The sequence below is a fragment of the Xiphophorus couchianus genome, chromosome 2 (assembly GCF_001444195.1).
Source record: "Xiphophorus couchianus chromosome 2, X_couchianus-1.0, whole genome shotgun sequence".
Classification (NCBI taxonomy): domain Eukaryota; kingdom Metazoa; phylum Chordata; class Actinopteri; order Cyprinodontiformes; family Poeciliidae; genus Xiphophorus; species Xiphophorus couchianus.
The window spans coordinates 6,499,428-6,525,165 of NC_040229.1; positions in this window are offsets into that span (position 1 = coordinate 6,499,428).

Sequence of the window (25,738 nt, forward strand, 5' to 3'; positions counted from 1 at the left end):
TCTGGGAGCAGATACCTGCAGGCTCTGCGTCTTGTTCCACTTACCACAGGAACAGCAGGTAATCCTGCAGGCTGAGTTAAAATCTTTGCTTTAAAAATGCAGGCCTGAGAACTTGTGATATAGAACTGGGATAAACATCCTGTTTCCATCGGAAAAACCAGAGAAAGAAACAGAAAAACTGAGATGAGTTACAGTCTATGTTGCCTTATTACCTGCTCTTGCTTTTCTTGTCACCTTAAAATGTTTCAGATCATCAAACAAAGATAAGCTGAGGAAATACAAAATGCAGTTTTGAAACGATAATACTGTTTGTCATTACTTGGCGTCAGTTTCACTTGGCTAGATTAGATCTGGCAGAATCAAGAAGTTGCTTAAAGAGTAACTAACCCCAAATCAACTTTTTTGCAAATATATTATGTAGTGTTCTATTTTTATGCAACATTTTTTGTGTAAATGTGTTTAGTTCTGCATCATTTTGCCTAAAACCGCCTCAGTGCTGCCATCTTTAGATTGAATGGTGGTTACTGCAGTTGAATTTTCTTATTGGTTCTGACAATACAGTTTGGTACAACTATGCACAAAGATCATATATAAAACCATCTCACTCAGACACACAGCACCTGGTGGTGAGTCAGGAGTTAGAATAGCGAGCGTGACTCAGGTGGGCATTGATAGATGAAATTGCAAATTTGAGATTTCTCACTAGTTTGTTTTTTGAAAAATAAAAGTTGCTAGCAAGTTTGAAATGTTACTAAATATGGCGAAGAAATTGTAAAGTTGGCAACATGCTTCTTTGGTCCTGACCGCACTTCTGCAGGTCCTATAAAACAAATGTTTATTAGAATATTTCCCATTTATTGTAGAATAAAGCGGTTGCTTAATAACATGATATCTGCAGGTATAAATGAGTTTATTATTTTCATCTGGACCGCTGACATTCAGCTGAGTTTTGGCTGCACTGCCAGCTGTTTTCCAGGCAGCTGGAAGGAAACGCTGCTTCTGGAAGTTGTTGCCATCGCTTTCTGTGCCTCAGTGTGAAACGTTAAGGTTGTTAAGCGTTCCAGCACCTCTGTGTGAAATGTTTGGGTTCTTCTGTAAAGAAAAAATTTAAGATGTTTTTCCAGGATCGAAAAGGAGCACTTGTTGTAAAACTTGTAAAAATTAGTTGGCAAATCCTGAAAAAGATTATCTTTTAGTGCCAAAGTTTAATATCAAATTGAACTGCAGGTTTTAACATTTGCATGCTCAAATCCATGACACAAATGTTTAGTTTTTCTATTTTACGGATCACTTCCTATTTCACTGGAATATAAATGTAATAATTCACACAAGCTCATTTCTCTCAGCCACTCTTCAAAATCACAGAGGAGCAAATATTTACCTTCCTTCCTTAAAGTTGCAGTATGTAACTTTTATAAAAAATATTTTTACATGCTTGTTCAAACTGTCACTTTGTTGTGAGAAAGATAATCTGTGAAAATAATCAAACTCCCCTGCCTTCTCCCAGTGCTGACAAGAAACAACCAATCAGAGCAAGGAGGAGGGTCTTAGCGCTGTCAATCATCCTCCGTTTCAGTCTGAACAGCCCCATTCTGATCTTTTCACCAAAAAAATCTAATTTGTAGTACTTCCACATGTGGAACTAAATCAGATACAAGTCCAATTGGTTTCAAAGTGTCTGCAATCTGAACGCTCATGTCACATTTTCGTCTGTAGTAGCAGACTTTTATTTCAGTGACATGAGACATGCTTCATAATTCTGGACAAGATGAGTCTCCATGAAAAACATTTGCTTTAAGGCTCTTGAGCACATTTGTCTCAGAACTGCTAACAAATGTGGAAAGAGCTGTAACTGTTACAAATGTACAATAACTTGAGGAATAAATAATTTTAATTCCAACTCAAACATTATGGTAAGTAGATTTTTCAGCAATGATACAACAAAGACAAGGTTTATGTGATGCTAGCTGGCTGTAGGAGATATTCAGCTGGAAGGATGGATAGATAGATAACGAAAAACACTAGTTTCTGTTCAGCTGCTAGCTAGCTAGCTGCAGAAGACATTCAGCTGAATGAATGGATGAAAAACTAGCTTTTTCAGCTGCTAGCTATCTGGCTAACTAGGAGATATTCAACTCAATGGATTGATGATAGATTGATAAAAATGCTAGTTTTTTTAAGCTGCTAACTAGTTAGCCATAGGAAATATTCAGTGTGATGGATGGATAAATAGATGCAAAAGTAGTTTCTTCTGGCTGAATAATTTGGAGATATTCAACATAAAAGATGAATAAATATATGGAAAAGTGGTTGTTCTTTTCAGCACTAGCTTGCTAGCTATAGTGGATATTTAGCTGGATGGATAGGCAAATTAGATATCAGCAAACAGAGAGAGAGATAGATAGATAGATATCTATCTATATCGATAGATCAATAGATCATCTACTAATAGATAGCAGGTAAATTTAGTCACGTCTGATGGTGCTGAATAAATGAGCAGGTCCTGGTGTAATGAAAGAACACAGTGACCTGGGAGAAAAGTCCAGGCTATTATTAGTTCCCTATATTCATCCTTTTCTCTAAACCATCCATCCATCCATTTTCTGTTCACCCTTGTCCCTAATGGGGTCGGGAGGGTTGCTGGTGCCCATCTCCAGCTACGTTCCGGGCGAGAGGCGGGGTACACCCTGGACAGGTCGCCAGTCTGTCACAGGGCAACACAGAGACATACAGGACAAACAACCATACACACACACACTCACACCTAGGGAGAATTTAGAGAAACCAATTGACCTGACAGTCATGTTTTTGGACTATGGGAGGAAGCCGGAGTACCCGGAGAGAACCCACGCATGCACAGGGAGAACATGCAAACTCCATGCAGAAAGACCCCGGCCGGGAATCGAACCCAGGACCTTCTTGCTGCAAGGCAACAGTGCTACCAACTGCGCCTTTTCTCTAAACATTTTTCTTATTTTACCCTCAAACCAAACATCAAAGACTGAGACACTTGGAGTCTTATAGCAACAGGAAGATGCTCTGCCCTCTTCAGAGAACCCCCCGTTAATTTCCAGCCTTGTCTCTGTTTTTACGACCATCATGACGTCAAAGGCCTTGCTTCACTTATTGTTTCTCCAGGATTGACGGAGGGCTTCACACCGGTGTACTGCTTCCTGTAAGGATCTATAATAGCTGTCCTTTCTCCCTCCGCCTGCCCACGATCGTTGAAGTCACCTACGGTTCTGTGTTCAGAGAACGCCGCCTTCGTGACGAGAAACCTGGCCTCCTGGGGACAAGGCTGTAAATATCGCTGTTGTTCTTGGGGTGGATGGTGTGCGCAATGGGGAGGGGATGCACAGTGTTACACCTGCATATGTGTGTGTGTGTGGGAAAGAGCACCCCACAGGTAGGGGGGACGGATGGATCCGTGTGAGTCACAGCGAGGGGACAGGTTATAGATTCACAGGCATCCTTTGTGTAACTAAAAGAAGGCTGTATGGCAGGCCGTTTTAACATAAAATCAGTTTGACCGCATTAGCATTCCAGATAGTAGTTAAATAGGTTTTACTGGTGAAAATTAAATTGCAGATATCCTGAAAGCAAATCATGCCTAAATCAGTGATATCTGGAAAGGTGACCTATTAAGATTCATTAGGATATGGCCTGTAGAAAACACTCAGATTTTTTGCACAAAATTATTTTTAGATAATGAGATTTTAGTTTGCTCAGTTCTTCCTATGTTATGCAAAATGATGCACAATTACACAACCGTACATCTCTGAAAAGTAGGAGAAGAGCCTCGTAAGTGGTAAATCAACAACAAAACACTTGTCTTTTCCAGGAAATCTGAAAATATGATTTTGACTATTCATAATTAAATCCAAGATATCGTAAATTGTAATTACAGATACGTGACTCTTCAAATTATGAATCCAGTGACTTAAATTGAGATATCTTGAATTATTATTCTTACTATTCAGAATGTGAATGCAGATATCTTAAATTACCATTCTGAATTGTCAAAATGTAGTTGTGTCTTGTCAAATTCTGTAATGTAATTATGGACAGTCAGATAAAAACTGATATTGTGTTAAAAAGGATTGCCATATAGACAGAGAGGCCCGTTCTACTGCTTCCACTGAGCACCAGACTGATGACGCACACGCTTCCTGGGTGTTTATGTTTAATTTATGATTTAATAAATCACAAGCAAAAACTTATCCTTTCATTTCCCCAGTTTGCATCTCCGCTCTGTTGTCTTTCTCATCTTCTCCCTCACCTTTGTGCTTCATCATCCGTGCTTTCTTGCTTTCTTTCTTTCAGAAAGAAAAACATTCCATATTTCCTCCCACCTCAGTGGTTCATTTCTGGCTCGTGTTGTTTGTGAAGGTTCAATGGAGCGTCTCTTACCGGCCCCTCGACAGATTCCAGACTACGCGCCGCAGCTGCGACTATAGAATAGGTTTCAGGTTTGGCTCTGCTTCGTTGCAAATTGCCAGCGATGCTTTCAGTGTTTAAATAATGATCTTAGCGCAGAGTTAATGGTAGTCGCAGGAGGGCTAACAAGGCGAGCGCGTTGTTGTTGTTGTTGGTGCTCTGGCTAGCGTGCGCCCATGAAGGCCTGGGTTAACAGGGACAAGAGAGTAATATGTATCCTTAATGGAAATGAAGGCTGGTTGAGGGAGGACATTACTGCGATTCTTTCATGTGTGATGTTTTGAAGGAGCAAATGTGGCCATTATTTCCTCCCGTTGATTTCTCTTGTTGCATCTTTGGGGGATGGGAATTAGAGTCAGTCGGTGCCCTTTTGTTAATGGTGTTAGCTTGTATGCAAATTGACAAAAAGCAGCACACAAATCAATGTGAGCTTTCATTTGTTTCATCTCTCTCTCTAATGTTTCCTTCTCTTTAAGCTTTGTGTTTAACTATACAGAGGTTGTCAAAACATATTTGCCCCGTATAGGCAAGTTTTCAAAGGATGATTTTATTTATTAATGGATAAAAAGTTATCCAAACCAACCTGGCTGCATGTGAATTACTGGTTGGTGACAACAGTTGGCTTCAACTAATTGCAAAAAAAAAAAGTCTTGTCTCTCCGCTCTGCAGAACGGCCTATTTAAAGGGAAACTTTTACGTAAAATTCACTTTTTACACGATTTTTTAAACTCCCATTTGCATCTCTACTCTTTTTTTTGGTGCTTGTTTTTAGTAGTAAACATCCAACTTTTTTCAGGCAATAAGTTGAAGTTTTTTTGTGTCTGGAAAACCTCCAGATTGTGATGTCACAATTGGAGGGCACTACCCCATTACCTAGCAACCCACGCAGAGCTGACCAGCTGGTTTTACTGTCATATGGAAAAGACACATTTTGTTATTGACTTACCTTCCAGAAACTTCTTATTGCATTCTTAACAGTTATTTTTCTGCTTCTGTGTCTGACTCAGGGTCAAAGATGTACGGTTATAAAACTGTGCATCTGTTTGAATTAATTTTGACATGTATAACGTGTAAACATTGAGTTGGGGGCGTGCCTAACAGCAGATCATTTGCATAAAAGTGACAAAATAGAAGCTTGAAATAGGAATAACTGAGGAGATGAAATCTCATTATCTAAGAATGATTTTGTACAAAAAATGTAATGAACATGTTTTGAGTAGTTCATTGCGGCAGCGTTCATTATTACATCTGTAAACAGAGCGCTGCTGTGCCATGTCTACGTTCTTCTTCTACGCATGCGAGTCGATTTGAGGTTGTAATCCACATAAAATCAAAATCAGATTTCAGCAAAAAAAATCAATTTTGAAAACTACCTTTTATACTCTTTATCTTTGTCTGATTTTAAAATATATTTGATGAAAGGTTCAATTACCATTAAAAATCAACAAGCAAACAGCAGAAATCTTTACACAGAGACTAAACGGCTGCAGGTTCATTCGGTTTTTCCTTTCCCAGAGCAAAATTTCACCAAGATATTGTTTCATTAAGGGAATAGCCGTAGACGGGGAGAGCATGCTCCATTATTGATGGAGCTCATTGGGTTTTTTTCAGTGAGCCACAATGGCTTCCCCTGATTGATCGGGCCAGACGAGCGATGATTCAACTCAGAGGAACAGGCATGTAGAAGTATGAGTGATCGTCAGAGATGAACCCCCCACCGAGTGCTCACACACATGAGTGTACAGTAAGAGGACGTCTCTGTAATGAAGACAGTTCCCTGACAGTAATGAACAACATGCAGTAGATTTGGCTGTTGCACAGATGAAACAATTAATATTCATGCTTGGCTGGAAATGAAATAAATAGCTGAGATTCTCACTTGTACCTCAGTGGCTGGAATGATTGAAGAGAGCAGGGGAATTTTATCCAAATAGGTTGCTAAAAAAAAGTTGATTTGCTCTGGGAACTCTGGTCTCTTTCCAGATGATTTTTCATTTTACCACTTCAGGAGTGGTTTAAGAAAAAGAACAATGAATTTGAGATGTTGGCTCTGCCTCCAAACTCTCACGATCTTAGTCCAATCTAGCATCAGTGGGAAGTTCTGGACAAACATGGCAGATACCACAGCACGCGGTCAGCCGTCCGGTACGCCCGGTCAGGGCTGCTGAACCAAAACGTCATTAGCAGGGCGGCCATATTGTTTAGCTTGATCTCTGTAGTTTTTATTAATTCTTAAGATGTTTTGCAGCCTGGAGCTCCCCCAGAATTGATGAGACAGAATACTTTTGGTTTGTCGTAATAAACAAAAAATCATTTAAAATTATCGTAAATTAATTTCCATTTGCATGATTCATTTATCTATTTTACTCTTTTCTATTCGTCTTTCTATTAAACAGTCTTCAGTTTAGTGCTTTGGTCTCAAATAGCCCATTTTTTGAAGGAACTTTTTTTTTTACAGAGATTCAATTCATTTTATTTGTTTTATTTAGTTTTTTTTCTAATTTTGGATATTTAAAATGTTTTCCAGTGTTAAATGTTCATCATAATTTAAAGTTTACTGATCTTTGAGAACGTGTTCTTGCATTATTATGCAATTATCATCATATTACTTGAAAATGGTCTCAAAACAACAATATTATTGTTTATCGCAATATCTTCTGGGACAATTTAACGCCTAGCAGTTACCAGGAAGCTTGTCAAGATGAATCAAACTAAATGCAGGAGAATGTTTTCAGTAAATCTTTTAAAAGTCTTCAAACATTCAGCCAGGGAGACAATGGGCTGAATTTGTCTCCCAAAGCACATTAGTGTGTCAGAATGGCCTAGTCAAAGTCTGCACCTAAATCCAACTGAGATTTTATAACAAGACTTTAAAATTTAATGAAATTTCTAAGCTGAATTTTGCTTAAAGAATAAAACAAAACACCTCAGTCTGCAGTGGCTCATATTGGACTCAAATTTACACATTTTGGACCAAAATATGTAAATCTTCCTGGACCGTTTGATGGCTGGACATCAAACGGTGTAATTATTTAAACAAATAATTTAGGCTAAGTTGTTATCATCTGGGTATACTCAAATAGTTTAAACGAATCATCATTTTAGTTTATTTAAACTAGTAGTTCTATGAAATAAGAATATGTTGTATGAATCTGCCAATAGAAATAAATTTGGTGATCCTAACTGACTTTAAAGAGAAACTTTTTTCTGACTTAATGTCAGATAGTCAGAAAATTATCTTTTTAAACAGATAATATAAAAATCTGCTTCAGATGTATCTTCACGTTCATGTGAAATCTTGAGTCACATGTGACTCGTGACAAAGACAGCCGACACATTGTTGTTCTGAGACGTCTGAGAAACGCTCTCCTCTCACCATCTGTGCTCCACAGACATAAGCATGCAACATGCGAGTGAACCTGTAAAATAAGTAGTTTGAGCTGGAGGAGAAAACATGCACACAAAAGTTTCAATAAAACAAGGAGCGCTGTTGTTTTCCCGTCGTGTTGCCATGTTAGCTGTACCTGAGTCACCCACACAGGGCCGGTTTAAGGTCCTGCATAATTACACTCAGCTGACAGCAATTCTCTCCCGTTTCCCTCCATAAATAATCCTGCATTCTAATCTGCAGGTGGGCAAATCCACAAACAATATTATCAACCCACACGCAGTCCTGCAATAACAGGGTTTCATGATATTAATTGTCAGCACAGAGTGGTGGACTGGTAGAAAAACACCTCCACACCCAGCAGCCTTTTTATTAATGTCGCCGCTTCAACTCAACGTCGGTTTAAAAAAATCCGGGGTAAATAGCTCTCTTTTCATTTGCTTAAAAAGGAAAAGCAGAGCAGCCAAGATGCCCAGCCAGATTATCTGTGTCATAGCTTATTGGGTTTTTATTGTTAAGTGCCACATAAAACAGCACATCGATACATGAGCATTGATTTGCTCACGGGTCAGTGAGCTCCCCAGATGGTGAACATGCCTGTGAACACACACACACACACACGCGCGCTACTGGATGTGGTAGTGAGGAGGAAGTGCGAGCGGAGGTGGTCACATGGATAAGAGGATGCCAGCATCAGATCTGCCTGAGACCCCCACGCTGGCCCGCTGGGACACCGGGATGAATAAATGGATGTGTCCAGATGGGCGAGAGAGGCAGGGAGAGAGAGAGGCGACCCCCCGCCCCACACACACACACACACACCCCTGCACGTGTGAGGTGCATTGTCTGTGTGAGCTCAGGCCCCGTTTCACATCCTGGCTGCTGGTCACAAAGTTGTTCCACCAACAAACAAACACTCACTCGTCTTTTCACTTCTATCCAACTGAGCATTTTGCATTGACTTCCACTCATTTTAACAACATTTATGTATTTACACCTAACTCAGAAGTTTAATCTAACCCTAACTTTAAAGCTGCAGTATGTAACTTTTACAAAAATATATTTTTTGCATGTATATTAAAACTGTCACTGTGTCATGTATGAAGAAATGTAGCGGTCAAAAACAGCCAATCAGAGCCAGGAGGAGGATCTTATCGCTGTCAATCAATCTCATGTACGCTGTTAAATGAGTGAATGGTGAAAAAACAACTCACCGTTACAGGAAAACCGTTTATTATCCGCCTTCATCAGTGCCCATGCTAACTGCACTGACTGCCATTCTGTGAGAGCATGCTCCTCCTGTCTGAACGTCGGCAATAAAATGGTTAAAAACATTTAATGTATGAACTGATTTTCCATAATTTAGCTTATGTATATAATGCACAATGTTTTTTGTTACCAACTGTGTGTGTAAGTGTCGTGTGCTGAGGAGCGATCAGAGAACAGATTCGAGGTGAGGCAGGCAGTTCTCTGGCCTCATGGCAGGGGGCGCTCATGATCCCAGACATTGTGACTCCACAACTGCAGAGTAAGCGATAGTAACAGCGCCATCCAGTAAAATCAAGGTGCAGCATATATTTATTGTTTTCTCCTCTTACTACAGCAAGAGGAGCAATAAGCGATTATTAATCACTTATTAATAATCACAAAATACCCTTCAAGGCTAAAACCATACTACTGCAACAGACTGAATCAAATGTTAGAATTGAAAGTTTATTGATCTTTGAGAATGTGTTCTTGTATTATTATGTCATTACCATTATTATACTTGAAAATGGTCTCAAAACAACAATATTATCACTTATCGCAATAACGTCTGGGACAATTTATCATCCAGGAAAATTTGTTTCCGAGACAGGCCTGTTTGACTCTGAAGTGCTGCTGCTTGTTAATCAGCAATGTTCTGCTGCCTGTGATAAGCCTGGTCATAATATGTGTGTGTCTTTGTTTTTGATACAGTGTAAGGACCATTTCTCCAACAAATGCTTCATCATGAGGACCTACTGCTCCCCATGGAGCCCAAACCTGGGCTGGGATCCAGCTTCTCCCAGTCAGCCTGTGTGAATGCTAATGCAAGTTAGCGAGAGGTTGATCAATCCCAGGTGAGGCTCGGCTCGCTGCTGCCTCACCAACTGATTCTGAGCATTTGAATGGAAAAATGCAAAAATTCAGCGATTTTGAAGAAAAAATAATCAGAATTGGTTAAGTTAAATGAAAAATAGGTACTTTATAGTACAAAAAAATAGCAAGATGAATTATTTTATCATTGTATATTATTTTTCCACGATGACAGAGGAGACTCTGCCTCACCTGCCACCCCTGACCGCACGTCACTGGTTTACACATATGTGAATGTTTTGGTAACCCATGCACATTTGTGAATTATGTTGTATACTTACAACATAATTTATACACTTGTGAATCTTTTTGATACTAATTTAGCTCCATACCAGCAAGTGCAGAAGGAGAGAGGAGCTTAAATACTGGTGGTGGTCTCTCTATTCTCTCTGAATCGCTTGTTTGTCACTAAGATGATGAACGGAAATAAATTGCAGGTGATGAATAAGATGAATCTGATCACCTTGTAATCTATAACTTCATCTTTTTCTACAATTTAACATATACTGGCCTCAGAACCATTGATGCTACATCAGTGGTTGTATTGTCATAATAAATGAGCAGATACAGCCCTCTACTCGTCCTTCCACCTGCACTTGTGGTGCAGGAGATGCATCTTTTGGTAAAATGCTGTAGAACTGTCTTTTTCTCACTCTGTCCCTCCCAGTTTTCCTCATCCTTCCTGCCCCCGCCCTTGTTGCCTTGCTGCCTTGTTTTGAGGTTCTGGTTCCCAGAGGCAGACTGCTCATCCCTCAATAACTCCAGCTGGCTCCCTGCGGTGCTGAGCTCTGTCCTGCACCACTCAATTACTTCCCTCCATAAAGACATACAGATGGGCTGGGACATACAAACACACACACATCTCTGCAAGCACCCAATAAACACTGACCTGCTGCTGAACGCAGTTAAAATTCCACACAAAGCATGTGTTGCGTTACCAGTAAAGGCAAACATTTCTCCCTTTTTATGTTAGAAGATAAAAACCTTCTCCTTCCTTTCCTTTCTTTGTTTCTCATTTCTTTGCTCCTTTTCCGTCCCTGGCTGTGCATCCACAGGCGGGTAATGAGAGCACACCAAAGATTGACTCACCTACCTGCTTTGCTGCAGAAAACTGCTTTAAGTGTGGCACGAACTCACCGTCACTACATCAAATTCCCCAATAAATAAGACCAAAATGCACTCACAGACAGGTACACACAGGACTGCATAGTAGTTAATTATAATTTCTAAATATCAGGTGTGGTAAATGCAATGCAGCAGATAACATGTGACTCTCCTGCAGGAAATGTATCAGCATGACGTTTCATATATAAATCAAACATTTTTCAGTTTTTGACCAAATTTGTCAGTTTGAGGCTTATTATTTCTATTTCTCATCATGTAAAACTTTAAAAGCTTTACAATAACTGGGTGTTTTTGAAGCACAATCCAAGTCGTAAAATGTGAAAAACTCAAAGTTGTAAAAACGCTGCTGATGTTTAAGAGTTAGGTGGACACAGAAATAATGGTAAGGTCTTAATAAAATAGTATCTACTTGATCATATAAGCATAATCTTACTTGGTTTATTTCAGACATATACCATGATATATATTCAGATAATTATTTGAAAAGCCCACTTTCTTTAAGTCTTACTTTACCCACTAGTCTTCATTTAAAGTAATGAAAATGTTATATATCTACAGTACAGACCAAAAGTTTGGACACACCTTTCTAATTCAATGGGTTTTCTTTATTTTCATGACTATTTATAAGGCAAGAAATCCCTCTTATTAACCTGACAGGGCAGGTTGACCTATGAAGTGAAAACCATTTCAGGTGACGACCTCTTGAAGCTCATCAAGAAAATGCAGAGTGTGTGCAAAGCAGTAATCACAGCAAAAGGTTGTTACTTTGAAGAAACTAGAATATTAGGGGTATTTTCAGTTGTTTTACACTTTTTTGTTTAGTGCATATTTCCACATGTTATTCATAGTTTTGATGCCTTCAGTGTGAATCTACAATGTCAATAGTCATGAAAATAAAGGAAACTCATTGAATTAAAAGGTGTGTCCAAACTTTTGGTCTGTACTGTACATACAACATATATATATATATATATATATATATATATATATTCAATTTCTGTTTTTTTTTCCTTTCACAACATAGTTTCACTCTATGTGACTATTAACATCCATGTTCCACCATATAATTATTTAAAATTACTTTTTATATCAGTTATGTATTTATATTGTTTCAATTAAATAATTAATCTGTTCCATAAATCCACTCCACTCTGTTTTTTAAATCAAGTAATTTATACCCCATCATCTCGTCACAGATCATATCTTTTAGATTCTCTGAAAGCTCAGTGACTTGCTTTAAACATAAACAATACAGTTTTAAATTTAACCAAATCACAAAGTTTCAATGTATTTGACTTTAATAATAATGTTTGTGTGCTTACCTTACCCTACTTTATGAAAAATGCTAATTACGCTCTTTGATGCTAAAAACAGCATCTTTCTTGGAGAAACGGATGAGAAAGAAATACTGAGTATCGTAAACAAAATGGCGAATAAAAAATCAAAGGATTGGGTAAATATGGATATGAAATTTGTAAAGGAAATTATGTCTTATGTAATTAAACCATTCACCTATATCTGTAATTTGTCATTCTCATCAGGAAAATTTCCAGACGCCATGAAAATAGCAAAGGTAATTCCCATTTACAAAAATGGTGAGAAATGTATGTTTAGTAATTACAGACCGATATCGTTGTTGCCACAGTTCTCAAAAATTTTGGAGAAACTATTTGTAAATAGATTAGATACATTTATAGATAAAAATAATATATTAAGTAGTAGTCAATATGGATTTAGAGCCAAAAATTCGACATCAATGGCCCTTATGGAACTGACAGAACATATAACAAATGCTATTGATCAAAAACAATATAGTGCCAGCATTTATGTCGATCTAAAGAAAGCATTCGACACGATTGACCATAGCATTTTACTCAAAAAACTTATTAAATACGGGATTAGAGGGCCGGCATTACAGTGGATTTCGAGCTACCTGGAGAATAGAAAACAGTTTGTACAAGTACATGATACTAGATCCGAATTTTGTGAAATTACATGTGGAGTTCCACAGGGCTCAGTACTTGGACCAAAGTTGTTCATCTTATATGTAAATGATTTGGTAAATGTATCAGGGTTTTTCAAATGTATTCTATTTGCGGATGATACCACTTTTTTTTGTCAGGGCAATGATATAAAAGGGATGTTAAAAGAAATGAAAATAGAATTTATGCAAATACATAAATGGTTCAAACTTAATAAATTATCTTTAAATTTGGACAAAACAAATTATATGTTATTTACAAGGAGACAAAGAACTGTAAACACTCCATTTAAAGTTGATGGTGTAGAGATTTGTAGAGTTAGTGAGGTGAAATTTTTGGGTGTGATAATTGACGAGAAATTATCATGGAAATCCCATTTGAATTATTTAAGAACAAAATTAGCAAAATCAATTGCAGTGCTTTATAAAGTACGGGATTTTCTGAATGATCATGCACTATTTATGTTGTATAATGCACTAATTGTTCCACACTTGGTTTATTGTGTTGAGGTATGGGGAAAGGCATGTTATACTAGTACAAAATCTGTTTTTGTTTTGCAAAAAAGGGCAATAAGAGTTATTGCTCGAAAACATGGTAAATATCCAACAAATACATTATTTTGTAATTTGAGGTTTTTGAAATTCAATGATTTAGTTGATTATAATATTTTGTTGGTTATGTATAAGGCACACCTAAAAACATTACCCTTAAACATCCAAAAAAATTTTGAAAAGAGAGAGAGTGGTTATAACCTTAAGGGGACACAGATTTTTAAGAAACCTAAATTCAGAACTTGTTTGAAAGAACGATGTACTTCGATACAAGGAGTCAAACTGTGGAACGACCTGCAAAACGATGTTAAAAATGTTAAATCATTACACATGTTTAAAAGAATGTTAAAGATTGTTTTTTTGAAGAAGTATGAAATAGTATAAAGTCAAGTTCAGTTGAGATTGATGATTGACCTTGTTTCTTTGTTCTTTCTTTGTTTTCCTTTTTTTGTCACATAAGACAAATCAAAAAATTTTTTTTTTTTTTTTTTTTTTTTTTTTGTTTGTTTTTTGTTGTTTTGATCCATAGTTGAGAAAAAGGGGCAGATATTATAAGATTATTTTCTTCTTTCTGCTACCTTTCATTTCATTTTTAAATTATTTTATTTTTTTCTTTGTATTGTATTGTATTAAATTTTTTTTTTATTTGTATTGAATGAAATGAATAAAGATTTAATAATAATAATAAAAAAAATAAAAAATAATAAATAAGATGGAAAACTAATTTTTAAAATGTAATTAGATGTATGAGCTCTTTGCACCTACGTCACATCCGCATGAGCAAAATGCGGCTTTCTTTGTTTCCGCTTTGAGTTACCACGACAGCTAGGAAAGACAAGTCGTACTTCAGAAGCAAATAAAGCAATACCAACATTGGAAATCCATGAAAATGTAAAAGCCCACTATATTTGAAAGACAACAAACGATCCTGAATTAAGAAGACTTGTAAATATTTGTCGCGATAAGTTAAAGCTAACGCGGCACAGCAAGGTTTGCAGCCTTCACTTCACTCCGGATCAACTTCTTCAGCCTAAAACTATCGGAGGGAGGGTAAATAAAGAAGGCGTTCCTGTGCCATTTCCATGGAATCACTTCTGTGTTTAGCCTGAAGGAGCAACTGTATGGGAACGAGTGAGCAGACCAGATCCAGACAGCCGAGCAACTGATCCGCCTGTACACACTGTTGTAAACACCATCCTATTTGAGCTCTTCACAAGAAAAATGCAAAAGTATTAAGACAAAATAACACGGAGACCTTAAGGAACACGGCCAAATTTTGTAAAACCAACAACTTTGAACCTGGACAGTCAACTGAACTCGAACCCTGACACCAGTGCTGCCCTGCTTTTAAGCTGTGGGGCTTGTGCTTCCTCATAGTTCGGAAGCAAAAAGTCCGAACTGTAATCTCTGACACAAACGACAACAAACACACATTACAGCAATATACTTGAACATAAACACAAAATAAGATAAAAACACTGTTAGTTAGAATGAATGAAAATGTAGTTAAATAGCACATTTTTATAATGAAAATGTCTGAAAGTATTGCCTACTATCATACGCTAAAGTTAATGTTAGTCACAAAGTTTAAAGAAAGTAAAACTCACCTTTGTATCTGTGAATGTATAACGAGGCAAACATCTTAAAACCTTTCTCCAGCTTACTTGTTGGAGCTTCGGAACGATGTTCATCATTAATTGTTACCTTGGACAAGCCCTGCAAGCCCCTTGTGTAAAAAACCCATTTTCATTACACCGGAAGCGACGTAGCCGCTTAAACCCGAACGCGGAAGCTGAGTGCAAAAGCCCATTGGTGGAGAGAATCGTGTTTTTCATAAAGTTCTGCAACATTAGGCTTTAGCTGCGTCAGTACTCCCCTGCTGCGGTTGAACGGTGGCTACTGTAATTGAATTCTGGGTTGCCTCAGAGCATTTCTGCACAAAACACGGTGACAAACTTCTGACCAATCACACAAACTTCTTCACACAGAGCTCTGAACACCTGTTAGAACGGCTTACCTTTGCTTTAGCGTGGCTCCACACATTTCCGGTGTTTCCGAAGTGTTCAGTCTTCCTTTTCCGAACTTTACAAATGATGACGTTCATGACCAGCTCAGTCTTCTTCTCGGGAATTCGGTAAAAACCCAAATCAGTCCAAATGTTTGCCTTAAAGGAAAACGGAGCCAGTTGAATTCCGCTTCCCGCTCATGTGTACGTTCCAGAACCGTGGTGACGTCAGGACGTCCCACGTAATTACAAAATAGAAGCCGACAGACCGCAGAATTGTTATATATATATATATATATATATATATATATATATATATAATTTTTAATTGATTCTGAATGTAGGTAATAAAATAATTGTTTATTATGCTTGTTTTTTGTTGTTTTTTTACAAATCAATTTTGATACTGGGACATTTTAAAATTATTCTGAATCGTATTATCATTTATTATGCTTGTTATTTATTTTACATTAAGTATATTTTATGATTTTCTTTCACCTGATGTTATCTTAAAAGCACGTCTCACTTCTTTAATCTGTCTGGGCTGCAACGTATAGATGTTTTTAAGCAGCTATTTATATAACCCTTCATGTGCTGATTTATCCAAACTGAAGTCAAGCATAACATGTGCTCTGTAAGAATTAAACACACACACACACGCAGCCCCCCCCCCCCCCCCCCCCCCACACACACACACACACACAATCACTCAGCCTTTTTTCTACACGCAGACACAAACCTCAGTGCATACGGAGGCCTCTACGCTTCAGCAACAAGGGAAGCAAACATCGTTTCTCACCCAGTCTGCGCCACTTACGCTCACATTAGGCGCCAACCGCTGCGTCTCACAAAGCCACAGAATGCAATCCATTCCACACAATGTCGGCAGCAGCTTAGTGTCAGACACGGAGCAACAGCGAGCCATGCACGCTGCAAACTATTTGCGTTTTTTCTATTTCCCCCTGTTTAATGTGCGCTCCTGCTGAGAGAATCCCACGGCAAATGTTGTTTACATAAACATATCTTACAGTTTTTCTCTTTTTCTACCATTTTATCAGGAGGAACCAAGAGGTTCTGGGGTTGTTTGCGGTTCTGGTTAAGTTCTGTTTATTGCAGCGGCAGAATGGAGGAAGAGAAACATCTTTTTTTTTTTTTTTTTGCTTTGGAAAGTTTGCAAAAATGTTTTAAATGGACCTTATCTCACTGCAATCTTCCTCTAACCATAGTCGGACACACTGGCGTTTGTCTTGGCGCCAGTTGGAAGGTGAATACCCAGTTTGTTCTTGTCATGCCTATATATAAAGCAGGAGAGTTGATTATGGATGCTAAGTATTTTTAGCTTGAGGAAAAGATGTGGAAGAGGACAGAAAAGGGGAAGGCGTGTGCAAATCTGCATACATGATGTGTGCTGGATGCCTGTCAGTCATTTCTGACACATGGAGTTATAATTATCAGTGTCATTAAAGTGACTCAGTGTGAGTGCCTGGCAGGCTTCTTTATTGCAGAGTTTAATCTATAACTGGTTCACATCTCATTATTAATATGGTAATGGATTAAGGGATAGAGTGGTTGGAGAGAGTAAAAGCTATTTTAGGCGTCAGAAGTTTAACCAAAAAGAAAAAAACAACCCATCCAATATTAAATATTTGCAGCTTACTGCAACTGGTTTCTGTTTGAACACTTTAACAGTTTTATTTATTGTCTGTAAACGCAACAACTGTCCTGCTCCTTCTTGTACCCTGTAGAGAAACTGGTCTAATAATTGTTCTTTCATTGCTTTTGAAAGAAGAAGGAAAAATAAAGACAGCAGCATCTGCCTTAAAACGAAAACCCTAAAATGTTCCCCTATTGTTCATTCTTTTTCATTTTAATTCCTATGAATGAAAAACAGAAGAGAAGCCAAACATCCAGGTGCTTCCTTTTCATGCCAAAGATTCATATGAATATGAAAATTCTAGAAACCTTTTGTGTTTAGACTTCTTCACTCTGATACACCTACATCAAATGCAATGTAATCAACTTCCTGTGGGAACTTTATAATGCATTCACCCCAGCCCTGTTTGGTTTGCTTTAATCCAACTCCAGTTCATATTAAACGCATAATCAAATTCTGATGCAGAGCAAAAACGAAAACTCTGGTCCACCTACAAACCTCGGTCTTGGTTTGGTTGAAGTGAACTCTGGTCCTGTTTGAATGCCATGTGAACACTAAGCAGAACAGAAACCACTCCAAAAGCTAGAAATGGAATGGACTACAGCGCCAGGCATTCTGGGTAAATAAAACCAAAGTAAACATGTGACTGTTGCTAAATGGAGAAATGACTTTAGATAAAAAAGAAATCCTCCAACCACTAAAATCTGACACCATTCCATTTTTGTTATCATTTGGTGAAGAAGGAAGTGTCTTCTTCAGAGGATTTTGTGTCGTTTCGTTCAGTGGTTCTTGGTGCAGGCGAGGAGGGGAGCAGGTTGCTCAAAGGGTTTGGTTTGTTTGACTCAGTGCAGTGAGAAAGAGAACCACAGCAGCTGGGGATGTGGCAAATGTTGCAATTTTGGTCTTGGAGCCGAGTCTACCAGACTATCAGGAGCTAAAACATCCTAAACCCCAGTCTGTAGAATCACAAAGAGCAATGAGCACAGCAGACAGGTCACGGTGCAATGATCTGTGAAGTAGACAATTATTAGCTGCTGTATGTAGTAAAGAAAAAAGTGACAAAGGTGGACTGGTGCTTCTTTAATATATGGTCACCACTTCTGGGTTGTAACCAAAACAACAAGATCTTCTGTTTCTGTCTCTCTGCTTAGGCGATGATCCAAAGGATGGATGGATGGATGGATGGATGGATGGATGGATAATGATTATGTCAACATTAAAGCTTGTTGATATATCTTGAAAAATTTGAAGCATTAGTTTTACTTTTCATCCAACTTTCCACTTTGGGTTTCTTGACTCTTTTCCATTGTCCTCATTGGATCCATGTCAACAGCATTTAAACCTATCAGTTAACCCAGCCCCCCTTCTCTCTCTCTCTCTCTCTCTCTCTCTCTCTCGCACACACACGCACACCCCCACACACATAATAATACACACACATATGCATATCACCCCCTAAGGTGAGAGAAATCTTGGTTCTAACATATTAGTGCACTTCATTAGATTCGTTCATTAAAGAAGGCTCACAAGTAATGACTTCTCTGCACCATGTGATTGTCAAATAGATTACAGTATTGATAATTGCATTAGTCCTGTGATGAATATGTAAAAACTGCAGCAGGAATGGGGGGTGTTTAATATCTCAGAATTAATATGTTTTTTTGTCATCTAGGCTTCAAATCCTTGCAGATTTTATTATAATTTTGCATGTCTGCAGTGTGAAAAATAGACTGGAAGATATCAGAGCCGCAGTGGAAGGAATAAAGCAGCAGAAGCAATAGAGCAAGCAATAACAGTGAAAGATAAACAGAGAGGCAGGTACTCACACATATATGCTCATCAGGTATATTTTTATACCAGGTTTCTGCAGAGAAAACCTGGCTGTGATTTATTGATCAACGTTTATTGAGGTGAAGACTCACCGTAGTTTTATTCTATCATTTATAAAAGCTTGAAGGTGACATAAATGTTACGCAAGTTTAACATTAAACTATCAGTTGCATGAAAAATTTAACAAATTTTACAGTTACATGAAAATAATCTGAGTAGGAATGCAACTAACAATCATTTTAGAATTTGATTACTCTGACGACTAATCGATTAATCTGATAAAAAATTGGCACATTCTATTGATTTTTTTGTTTAAACCCTAAAGCCTTTTTTATTCAATAAGAGACATACATAAAAAGATGCTAATAAAATAATTTAAACATTTTATTGTCGAAAATGCAATAACAGCATTCCTTGAGTGAATTTGATCTGGGTGAAGCTAAAACTACACCACATATTTACAGAGAATAATGTTTTTATCATGTAAAATGTTTATTTATTTTGTAGTTTTAGCTTAATTACTGCTCTGAAAATTTTGGTTTTTGAGTCGGCATAATCCAGTACACGATTAATTGATAATTAAATTAGTTGACAATTACAGTATTTCAATAATCAATTATTCACTATTAATCCAATTCATTGTTTCAGTCTTAAACCTGGGGAAAAAAAACAAAAAGCACATTTATTAAGGGATAAATGAGAACCAAAAACAATTTGATCCTGAAAATAATCACCTGGATGGATGGATGGATGGATGGATGGACGGACGGACGGATGGACGGACGGATGGATGGATGGATGGACGGATGGACGGACGGACGGACGGACGGATGGATGGATGGGTTTAGTTATAAGATTATTCCATTCTTGGTTTTGTTTAAATTCATTCCATTTTTTGTTTGCCTGATCTTGTTACATCTTTAATTCCTCTTTATTGCTATGATCTTGTAAATGCCTTTCCTGTTGAATCATTTAGGAGTGAACTCTTCGGAGTCCTGCTTTGCTCCATTGTTTTCTGTCGTTTTCTCTAAATGTCCTCAGTTACCTCTTTTTGTCTCCAAGTTTCCGTTTTTCCACCTGTTCTCTGCTTGTCATTCTCTCCCCTCTCTCCGCTCGGCCAGGCACCCTCCCAGTTTCTGCTCCTCCGTTTCCTTTGTTCTCTTCCAGATCCTCTGTTGATGTCCCTGTTGTCTCTTCATTTAAGTCGGTCTACTTTTCCTCCTCTGTCACTTTTTTTCTATTACTTTCTTTGGTTTCATTCTAACATCTATCTGCCTTCCTCCTGTTTATTCCTACGCATAGATCCTTCTTACACCATGAAGTGCAACATTTCAAACATCTTAAATTTCTCTTTCCTTTTCAGTGATGCAGGGAGATGAATCGTGTCTCTGAACACAAAGGGTGACTTTAAAGACAAACATATGACAGAATAAACTTTTCATCCAGCATTGAAGACATTGAATGATGATAACCTTTCACTCAACTTCCTAAAATAAGTTTTGTGCTATAATACAGTTTGGAAACTGAAGCTGTAGTTACATCCAAAGAAACACAAATATGATTAATTTATGAGTGAAATTAATAATAAAACAGAAAATTTAAAAACTAAAATATGACTTAAATTAATTTAAATTCAACCAATGTTTAAAAAAACATTAAAAGTCTTTAGACTATTTTTCTAAAGACTAAAGGGTCTCCAGTCTCATAAACAATCTTTCTCTAAAGAAGCTGGTAAGTTTAGATAATTTCAGTAAATATTGCAGAACTGAAATAATTATTTTATCAATTATTCTGATTAAGCGGTTAAAAAAATTGGCAAATTCTACTATTTAAGCCTTTTTATGCAATATTAAAAGTATATTAAAAGATGCAAATAAACAAATAATTAAATTCTCTTAAAATAAAACATTTTAGTGCTTAAAATGCCATGATGTATTATTCCTTTCGTGAATTTGAACCAGAAGAAGTGAGTTTTTGTTCATTTAAATTTACACACAAAGTGTTTTTAACTTAAATGCAAAATGTATGTTTTGTTCAGTTTTGGCTTTATTACTGTTCAGAAAATGATGTTTTTACAGCAAATGGCATTTTTTGAGTGTACATTCCAAAATGATTAATCAAATACTAAATTGGTTGACAATTATATTAATTAATCAATTCATCACGATTAATTATTACAGCAGACTAATATTGTCCTACTTCCTGCTACCAAAGGTCTCCTTCAAATTAAAAGCCTGTCAAACAGTGTTTCTGAATACTACAATACATCCTAGTGGAGAGGCTGGTTATATTTCCAGCTCTGATTGGACAACAGTTTTCAGAGTTGATGCACACACAGTTAGGCCTGGTTTAACAGACAAGATTTAAAAATCTTCGGTCGACTTTTAAAACTTAAGAGTTGACATATGGCAGGAATATTTCTTAAGATTATCTTTAGATAAAACTGACAAAAATCAATGTAAAAATCTTGCCATGTGAACTAGGCATTACTATGTAGCATTTACTTCATATTTGCTGATATCTGGGATCTCTGGATGGATCTCCTGCACATGAACATCACAATTAGAGTGGGAACAATGATATTTTTGTGTGCAGATTACAGACACAGAATAACTAAAATCTGCAAAAACTTGAGCACTACTATAAAAAAAACCTTTTGCAACTGCCTAATAAACACAAGTATACCTTAACACGCAGTGGGAATGGTGTTAGCATTAGCACAGAAGCTAACATTCCCTCCCCCAGTCAATCAGCACCAAGGAAATTGAATGCCGCTCATGGATTGGCTGCTATGCAAACGCCAGCGTCTCGGTCAGGGGTGTCCAGATTTTTTGCATGAACCAAAATTGTAAACTCAAGAGAACGCACAAGCCAAAAATTAAAACATTTTTTACAGACTACAAACACAAGAAGTTTTATTGAAATGTTCTTTCCCACTCAACAATAAACTGAGCATGAACTATTTTAATTAAGCAATTAAAAAACTCAGATTCCTTTGTAGGAAAGGAATGAGTGAAACCAAGGGGTTTCACATGTTTTTCTTGTTGAAAGAAAGGCAACCACTTCAAGAAGATTGAAAAAGATTGTCTATTTTCAGCAATAGAAACCTGATTTAGGTCACTCTTTATTCAAAAAAACTTCCTTTATTCAGGCAAGTTTTAATAATGTAATTAAAAGCAGATTTGGAAAAATGGAAAATCATGGTCCTATCTACCATGAAATTAAAGGGAAAGCAGAAAGCTTGATTATTAAAAGATGAATGAATACTTTGTGTTTTATCCAAGAAGATCTTAATTTTTGGGTCATATTTTGTCCTAATTGGTAAAAAAAAATCTCCACTTGAATCAATCAGCTGCGCTGGTGAGACAACTCCTGCAAACTTTCCCAGAAAAATGTGTGATTTCTTGATAGTTTTGATATGTTATTTAGATTTTAATTTAGTTTTTGATTTAATTTCATTCTTAACAGCTCTCTGATATCTTTATGCAGAGTATTTATAGTGCACATGTCCAATAAAAATGATAACATTCAGTTCATAAATCATGTATTGCTGTTTGGAGGTTGTTTTGGCCACAGGTTAGAAAAAACATGGCCATCACTGTGGAGTCGGAGGCATCTTGCTGTGTGATGGCACAAGAAAGCTGTTGCTGTGACAGACTGAGAAGGTGTTGCTGCTGCTCCTCTGCAATTTCTGAGTCTATCACTTCGGGGGAAAACGTGCAACCCATCCATCTGGCCTCTCTGGATAAAGATTCAGAACAAGCACTTTCAAATAATCGACTGAAAGCAACCAATGTTGCACTCAGATATATATATATATATATATATATATATATATATATATATATATATATATATATATATTAAAAACCCTTCACAATCTGATCATTTAGATTGTGAATAAAAACAAAGGAATGTTTCTCTTTAATCCTATGCAAATAAATTTGTTATAACAGCAAAATTATATTTCTTCTAAGGCACAACTTATATGCTGTGAAATTTCAGAGAACAAATATCATGAAATGTCTGGCAACAGGAGATCTTTAATCTTTATCGCAAATTTTACTTTTATGTCCTGATTCTTAATTCTCTTTCAGTTTTGCCTACATAACATGACACAGATAAACTCTTACTGTGAAGGGAAGCATTTTGAATCCACTCTTTACAGACAGTAAACCCTAAAGGACTTAAAGATGAATTGGTGATGAACAGTTTTCTTTGACTTTCATGGTTTTATTTAATCATATGTGCTGAAATTTTATAGAATGTTTTATGTTGTTGATGTTTGTCACCAGATGCATTTAGGTTGACTGGAAAATTGCACAAATTTTAATTATTAATTCCAATTTGTATATAATATAAATATGCCAATTTTGAAAAAACTCAAGTTTTTTTTGGATGTATCAAAATTAGCGAATTTCTTAAAAATGAAACTTTTTACATATTGCACTAGTCATGATCCACAACTGGATGTTAGTACTGGCGGAAAAGACAAAAAAGACAGCAGGACAATAATAGGAGGATGATGGTGCTGAATGTTTTTAACGATTTCTAATGAGGTTGGGGTGAAAAGCCTCTCAAACTTTGTATGCAGTGTATCGGGGGAAATTATAGTTGGTGATTTTATGTAAGAACTTTGGATTCAACATGTTCAAGTGAACATGTTCCTGTCATCTTCTTCGTCGTTTTTGCTAGTAGTAACTGTTGATCAACTCAGCTGTTGATTGGCATATGAGGCAAAAAAAATTTCCATTGCAGTTTCTATACGGTGATAAACCATCTCATCCTCTTTGGTTGAAAAATGTGAGTTTTTATCAAAATTTCCATGTTTCCATGTCACGTTAAAGCAAAATCAGCCAGAAACCAAAACGCAGCCAAAACAAGTGTTTTCACCAAACGTTTTATTACAAAAATGAAGTTGTAGAAGGGGCTCCACAGGGTGTGGTCACACTGGTAGGTCAGGAATGGGGGATCCACAGGGGTTGGGAATCCAGCCTCGGGAGGGTAGGGTGAATGGACAGCGGGAGGCCTTGGGGGCTCAGGGGACAAACAGACGACAAGGACAAAATCCACCAACCAGAGGCTGAGTTGTTGAGTTGCTCCAGGGTCATGCACAGGAGGGCCTCAGGCAATGAAAATCCAGTAATCAGAAGACTGGAGGCAGGGTCAGAGACAGGCAGGGTCCAGCAACAGGAGGTCAGACCTCTTCCTACAGCAGAACAACTAGGCAAAAATCTGTGGTCAAAAAACAGGCAGGATCAGCAGCTGTTTAAATGGGAAGCAGCACAGTGCAGGTGAGGGTAATGAGTAATCATCACAGTCAAGGTAGAGCTGAAGGGCTGAAATCATGACATTCCATTAAGCAAATTTATTTTCGCAATTTCAAATTGCGGAATCTTTTGGTCAATGGAAACACAGCTCTTGTTTGTCATCTGTAACTAGCTGACAACAGAATTTAGCAGAAAATCATTATTTTAAACCTTTGCATATATTTTTGAATTATTGGTCATTTCCAGGACCGGGAACCCATTGGCTTTTCACCATGTTTTTACACTGGAGTTGTGCACACTAATCCATGGACAACCAGCAGACGTGAATTCATTTGGTTGACCAAATGAGAGCGTAAGATGGAGTTTTTGTGCAGCATCGGATCAGCCAGCCTCTCCCCCCCCTGTGTTCCCTGAATGCCCAGCAGTACATTAGCAGCAGAGCTACAGTTACGGCGCGGCAGTGCCAGAGAGGAGCCCTGGGAAGCTCCGTGTCTCTGCGAGCCCCCACAGGTTTAATGGCGCAGGCTTCTCTCAGCACCTCACTGGCTCATGGCGAGCTCTCTCCCCAGGAGCACCAAGGTCACAGTCAGACAGAGGACACAGCCGCCTCAACCTGGCTTTGTTCTTCTGTTTCTTCCTCACAAAGGCCGAGTCATTTGGGGCAAACAGCAGAAAGAGGGGGAAGGTTTCCTCTTTCTCTCTCTTTGGATGTTTTCTCACACGTTGAATGGTGTTGAAACTAATGTCTCGCCTCGTCCAAACACATATGGACGTCTCTTACCCCAACAGAATGAAAAAAAGAAAAAATCCAATAGGACAAACTTGTGTGGAGTCAAGAGTACTGTATTGATCCACTCTGTGATGAATTCACAATTAGACTCATGGCAGGATGCCGCAGAGTCAGTCCTCTGTGTGATTGAGCCTACCCTCTTCGCCTGCACAGCCATGGTTTGGGGATGAAACATTAGGCAGGCGAAGTGGCGGGCAGGTGCTTCTTCTTGAAGACGGAAACAAAGAGAATCATTAAAGAAAGGGGAGCGAGATAGAGAAGATGGATGTTCGATGACATTGAAGACAAGGAAAGGGGAAAACACTTCAAGAAGTTGCAGGTCTTTGGCACAACACTAGAAAACCTGGGGGAAAACAGGAAATACTAATGAGAGAAAACTAAAATTAGCACCAAAAGTGAAGAAATAAGTTTTCTGATTATTTTCTTGCAATGAATCTGAAATCCTGCAACTCGTTGGTTGCTCCCATCAACTAAACCCGCATGTCTTTGCAGGGTCATCACAAGGTAACACATTAGGACAAACAACCACGCCCACACACTCATAACTAACGAAACTGTTTTGACACCTGACCCATTTGGTCTGTTTTA